A 7,270-nucleotide genomic window follows, 5' to 3' on the forward strand; every position below is an offset into this window, starting at 1 on the left:
ATTGGAGAGGACCGGGTTGAAAATTAGATCAGATACAGACATTACGAAAAGGGCCAGCTCTATATCATCTGAAATGACAATAGCATATATTCTGACTTAATCGAAAGTCCCGGTATAGATATAAAAAATGTGACAGCCGCACATACTTCCACACCTATACCATTATGGGAGACACAGAGACCAGCTTTTGATATAAGCTATTGTATCAGAAAAAGGATGAAAATATTAACATTATGAAAGTGAATGCAAAAATCTGTCTGCATGAAAAGTATCAAAACCATCTCCAGATGCTGACAGATGGTTCAGTTCTGGAAAATTAAAACACGGGTGCAGCTTTTGTAATTCCTGCACTTAAAATTGAAAACTCATTTTATCTTGGAAGTAAGCTATCTGTATTTACTCTCAGTAACAATATTCAGGATCGTTTTATTGTTTGGCTCAATGTCAGTCTTACATGCATTAAAATCATTTTGATATAAAAACTCAACCACATCTTATTTTTGGAAATATATGTTATTTATTGCACATTCTATCAGCCAAAGGCACGACCACTGAATTTTGCTGGCTAACCTCTCACATTGGTATAAAAGAAAATGAAATGGCCGACAGAGCAGCAAGAAAAAGGTGCACAAAGAAGAGAGAACACTTTTGAAATAGTTATCTGGGTTCGAATCTCGGTGACGGCGTCTGGTGGGTAAAGGGTGGAGATTTTTCCGATCTCCCAGGTCAACATATGTGCAGACCTGCTAGTGCCTGAACCCCCTTCGTGTATATACGCAAGCAAAAGACCAAATATGCACGTTAGTTTCAGTTTCAGTAGCTCAAGGAGGCGTCACTGCGTTCGGACAAATCCATATACGCTACACCACATCTGCCAAGCAGATGCCTGACCAGCAGCGTAACCCAACGCGCTTAGTCAGGCCTTGAGACGTTAAAGATCCTGTAATCCATGTCAGCGTTCGGTGGGTTATGGAAACAAGTACATACCCAGCATGCACACCCCCGAAAGCGGAGTATGGCTGCCTACATGGCGGGGTAAAAAAACGGTCATGCACGTAAAAGCCCACTCGCGTATATACGAGTGAACGTGGAAGTTGCAGCCCACGAACAAAGAAGAAGAAGAAATAGTTATCAATCAATCAGTTTCAGAACGTTGCAGACTTCTCGAGTCTTCAATATGGATCAGATGTCAAGCTAGTGCTGATGACAGGATTATATACCCAAAAGGAAAAGGGGTTTACAACTGAAATTACACGATACAAATGGATGGATTTCCCACCGTTCCATCATAGACTGGTAATCTTTCTGGTGTCTCGAATAAGACAAGTCGCTGTCAAGACAAAGTTTAGCAAAAACGTTTATTGTGTTCGTGGTAAACAGATCACACGAAATCATATTTTGTTTCAGTGTCAAACGATTGCAAGGTTACTTCCAACGGTCATGTAAAGTTAGAATATTTTCAGAACAAAACATAAAAGAAATAATGTCCACCCAATTACTGTTGACTGAAATTGCCGAATCCCTGTCCACTGAGTACATAGTCCAATACTGAGGACTGTTTTCTGTGATGCGATCTTCCAATATTGAATTTTATTGATTTGTGTTGTGTGTGTGTGTGTGTGCTCTTTTTCATATTGGTGTTTATGATATCAAACACAGAAAAATATTTTGGGGAAAATGTATTTGATATTACTTGACTTATATCGAAATGGTATTTATCCTTCAAAATGGATGAGTTGTATCCGACAAATTTTAATAGAAGCAGGGTATGACTGTGTCTGGGATACTCAATTATTCTGGAGAAGGAATCTTTCTGCAAGAATGTCAACATTGCTTTGGGAGATAGTTTTCAAGATCTATGGAGACATGCTCTAGAGGCAAGTAGTAAATGTTTGTTTTATCGAAATTTCAAAAGTGGATTTGGTAGAGAAAAATACATAAGTCAAATGCCTGCTAATTACGTTATCAGCTTCTTCAGATTTCAAAGTAGTAATCATAAGCTGGAAACAGAAACAGGGAGAAACAAAGGCATACCACGAGAGTTACGGCTTTGTAAGGTTTGTAACATGTCTGTGATTGGGGATGAGTTTCATTTTATAATGGAATGTCCCAATTATGATCAGTTACGAAATAGATATGTTCCTAAAAAATATTTGTCTCCAAAATCGGTTTTCAATTTTTGTAATATGCTCAAATGAGGCAAAAAAGTCATTTTAGCTGTAAGTAAGATGATTAGATTTGCAAAACGTTGCCCAGCTATACTTTTGGAGTTAAAAGACATTTGTGTTTTCTCAAACTTTAATGTGACATTGTTGTGTATTTGGAAATGTTTGTTCTGGGCATGAAAAGATTATTTTGCAGTAATCCTCCATACTCCAATAGGAGTGAAAGGATAATTAAAACTTACACACACACACACACACACACACACACACACACACACACACACACACACACACACACACACACACACACACACACACACACACACACACACACACACGCACACACACATGACTCGACACACACATGACACGTCTAATATCACTCAAAGTGAAAGACATTAAATCAAAGAAAGAACACACACACACACACACACACACACACACACACACACACACACACACACACACACACACACACACACACACACACACACACACACACACACACACACACACTTAGTAGACAGCAAAAGCGGAAAATTGTACATGTTAAGAGTGTACACTCGATTCGGATAGACGTCTTTATATATCTCCATATCGTTCACAGAAATTTACTGTGTAATTCAATCCACGTTATTTATATCCATTTCACTATACGTCGCAGTGGTAACAATGACAACAGCAAGAACTGAATAACAACAACAACTAGGAAAAGCAACATTATCATCAGTCATCATCATTGTTGTTGCTATCAGTCGACATCAGTCGATATTGTCACTGTTGTGACTGTTATCATGTTGTAAAATAAACGTGAGTCTTGTCTTTTGAACGTGACAGTTGCTTTTACACTCTGATATGCGACTGTTTATGATAGGCCTAAATATCATCTACGTACCAATATCCAGAAAGGCCGTCCTACACGTGGCGGTATCTGCACCTGTGGGACTGTGAGCGTCGGTAGGCGAAAGAGTGGAGAAGGGACTGCACAACTCCTCCTCACTGAAAAAAAAGTCACCTGTGCTGGTCAGGCAAGAGATGCCTACGAAAGATCCCGGGGTTCGGCATAAAGTGGCAAGACAGGGTCTCCAACCTCCAGGTCCTAGAGAGGAGCGGACTGCCCAGCATCGAAAGCCTGCTGATCCAGTGCCAGCGACGCTGCACACTAGGACACGTCCGCATGACAGACATCAGGATCCCGAAGATGCTTTTGTATGGCCAGCTGAAGGAACTGGCCACCGTGAACTTGGAAGACCCTGCAAGCGCTTCAAGGACACCTTATAGACAAACCTCAAAGCCTGTGACATAGACATCGCTTCCTGGGAAACTGATGCCCTTAACCGCTCCCGCTGGAGGATGCTGTGCTCTAGTGGCATAAAGACGTTTGAAAACAAGAGAACGCTGGCCCGAAGAAACGTGAGCGAAGGAAGCAGGGCTCAACTTCCCTTGCTACACCTGTAGGAAGTGCTGCACATCTAGAATCGGCCGTCTTCTCCCATAATATTATGAGGAGGACACACACCGACAGATAAGCCTGCCGTGCTGCCTACTCATCCGTCCAGTCGGTCCAACGGGAGACTCCATCGCCAATATCCACAGAAAACACTCTCGTGCGCATGAGTTTCAGTTTCAGTTTCAGTTTCAAAGAGGCATCAACCAAAAGTGTGCTGACTGACCAGTAGACGCTACACAAATCTGCTTACATCAACAACAAAAACAAAACCAACATGGAAACTCAGTGACAGCGGCAAACTGAACAAAAAAAGTCTCGTCCTGAATTCCATCTTCCCCTCCCATCACCCACTCCTTCATTGTCAGCCCACCACCCCATCCATGATCCTCTGCTCGGGTATGATAATTAAAAATGGGAAAATGGGTTAAGGAAATGGAAGACGGAGAAGATATTTGTCAAGGAATACAATTTCAGGACGAGTAGATCAGGGTCGGTTTCCTTTCCAGGAAAGATAACTCTTCGCGTTCCGCGGAGGCTTTCTTGATGCATTCAGTTAGACCCCTTGTATTATACATTCATCATGGAAAGCAGGCGTCAGTTCTGCAAGCTGCACGCGCGCGCGTGCGCACATGTGTGTGTGTGTGTGTGTGTGTGTGTGTGTGTGTGTGTGTGTGTGTGTGTGTGTGTGTGTGCTCATATTACGCCACCTCCCCTTTTCTCTTTTTGTTTGTCATTTTTTATTCAAAATTATTCTCTTTTTTTTTTCTTCTCATTTTACTTTGATTACATACAGTCTGAAATTGACATGTGCATTGATTAGCCTGGAATCAGATTACCCCCCCCCCCCCTCCCCCCCAACCCCAACCCCGACCCCCCAACCCCAACCTCCGGCAAGAAAAAAAAAAGAATTTACACACATTCACACACACACACACTGGCACGCACACACACACACATATATATACTGATGTATACATACACCGGCGCGCGCGCGCACACACACACACACACACATACACACACACACACACTGACACACGCACACATACATGCGTGTGTGTGTGTGTGTGTGTGTGTGTGTGTGTGTGTGTGTGTAAACACTAAAAGAGTGCTAAAATATTTCATGGATGTGTCTCAGCTGAACAGTGTCTTATAAGCTCAGTCGGACCCGGCCGGCAAACCATCGCAGCAAGTGACGTGTCTGTCTCCATCTCGGCGGGCCTGGATGATGGCTCAGTGGAAGACGTGTGGAGTTCAATACCTCAGTGTGACACGGTTTCAAACCTAAATGGATTTGACTCAAGAGCAGCATCGTAATTCCCATCTCTCTTCATCATGTTAGAAATCAAGAACAATTGTCTCAGTCTAAGTTCTCAGTGTAGTTCTTCATGACCTACCCGCGTCTTTCTGCAGTATCGACTGATGTATGAGTTTGAATCAGCATAGAACTCAGAACTCGGAACTCTTTTATCATTGTCGTAAAACCCATCAGAGGAATTATGGACACTAAAAACTGAGCACAACAAACAAACAAAAGTAAACTGAACTGCTGCAATAAGTTGTGAGAACAGTGCTCACGGCAAAACATTGTCGTAAAACCCATCAGAGGAATTATGGACACTAAAAACTGAGCACAACAAACAAACAAAAGTAAACTGAACTGCTGCAATAAGTTGTGAGAACAGTGCTCACGGCAAAACATTGTCGTAAAACCCATCAGAGGAATTATGGACATGACTAAAAATTACTAGTAAGCACAACAAACAAATTAAAGCAAACTGAAGCAATAAGTTGTGAGCACATGCTCACAAAAAACCCATGTTGAGTGTGGTGAGTTTGAGTCAGTTGAATTGAGCCGTGTTTTGTAACGCCGCGGGTCGTCAGTCGGACACTGCTCAATGACTGTCCGTCCGCCTTGGTGGGTCGGGGATTGTGCAGTGTCCCCAGGCTGTCAGTGGGAGGGAACCTCGGACTGACTGGAAAAAGTGTTCAGTGGTGGAGAGAGGATTTGAACTGTGCATAGACCACACGGCCACCGAGCCCGGTTGAAAGGCTTGTACGTGTTTCACTGACTGAGTTACTGGGGTTTTTTTGGCAGTTTTTGTCACGTTGTTTGTTTGTTTGTTTCATAGTGTGCTCAGTTCAGCAGCTAACATGGGACGCCCGTGAAAGAGATAGGCCCGTCAGTTGCTTACAGATCTTTTCCTCTCTCCCTTCATCTCGGATTGCAGGTGTGGTGTGAGCTGTTCGCCATCAACTTCTGCTAACACTGTCAAGCTTCGAATAAAGAGCGAGTAGTTTCCCTTGATTTCTTCGTTTTTGTTTTTCAGTGTTTTCGAGCAGAGTCCGAGACTGAAAAAAAATTGAATAAATAGATAAATGAGTAAGATAAATGAAAATAATAAAATGAATAAGAATAATAAATGATAAATCATGGATCATGCCCACTGCATGATTTCGTGGTGAAGACTTTGGAAGCGTGTTCAGAGTCTTAGTTTCAGTTGCCGGCCGCCGCACTGTGGCGACAGTCCCATTAGTCCCATCTGTGAAAACCTGCACTGTCTCCACCAAGGATAAGAATTGTATTCCCCAAGCAGGACATACTGAGGTTTAATAGGAGGGACTTTCTCAATTTTGTCCAACATGTTGGTCTTCAGTGTCAGTTCAGTTCCGGGCCTTTAGTGTCCGTGACCAACTGAGGCACCACTAAGCAAAACTGAGTATCTGCAATCCTTAACATTATCTTCATCCATACCTGAACTCATACGAAGGCTTAGCATGATATTGTTCCTAACATTATCTTCATGTCCACACCCGAACTCATACGAAGGCTTAGCATGATATTGTTCCTCTCTGCAGGCAACACGGCCTCCACTTGACGACAGTATGACCGTGACAAGATATCTGCCATTCATGCCTGTCCGAAGAATCAGTAGACTCAGTGGTCAGTGGAATGATCAGTCTCACTGCTGACCGCTCAGTACCCTGACTGGGATCCGAAACCAGGTCTCATTGTCTGTCAGGCTGTGCAATGGTAACTGCATGATCCCTGCTCTGCGGTACTTGCCCTCTAAGCCGACTGTAAGTCTACCTGTTTGCCTGTCTCACGGCAGTGTCACCAGTGTTGGTATCAGTTGCCGCGCAGCCAAGGTGATGCGCCGGAACCAGCATGCAAAGTGGTGAAAGACTGATAATCATATGCGATACTGAAACTATGTAATTATAAATATATAATATGCTTTTAAATCTCGTCTCAAAACTCACCTTTTCCCTCAGCAGTAAGTTCAATTGTGGCAGGTCCACTTCCTTTGCCGTTAGCTGTGCTTGACGATGCCGCAGTGTGTATACATATGTATGTGTACATAACTACATTCATGTATATGAATGTGTATTGTGTGTGCGTGTGTTTATGTAAGTTTGTGCCTGCCTGTGTGTGCGTATGTGTTCAAGTAGGGTAGCTGTTAGATACACATGTATGTTAAAATGTATGTACAGTATGCAGTGTGTGTCAGTGTGTGCGTGTGTGTGTGTGTGTGTGTGTGTGTGTGTGTGTGCCGGTGTCAGTGTGTGTGTGTAGTCACATTTTGGTGTGTGTATGTAACATAGATGTAATGTTTTATGTTAACAAAAGCGTTTTTGTAAAGCACCTAGAGCA

The sequence above is a fragment of the Babylonia areolata genome, chromosome 4 (assembly GCF_041734735.1).
Source record: "Babylonia areolata isolate BAREFJ2019XMU chromosome 4, ASM4173473v1, whole genome shotgun sequence".
Lineage (NCBI taxonomy): Eukaryota > Metazoa > Mollusca > Gastropoda > Neogastropoda > Buccinidae > Babylonia > Babylonia areolata.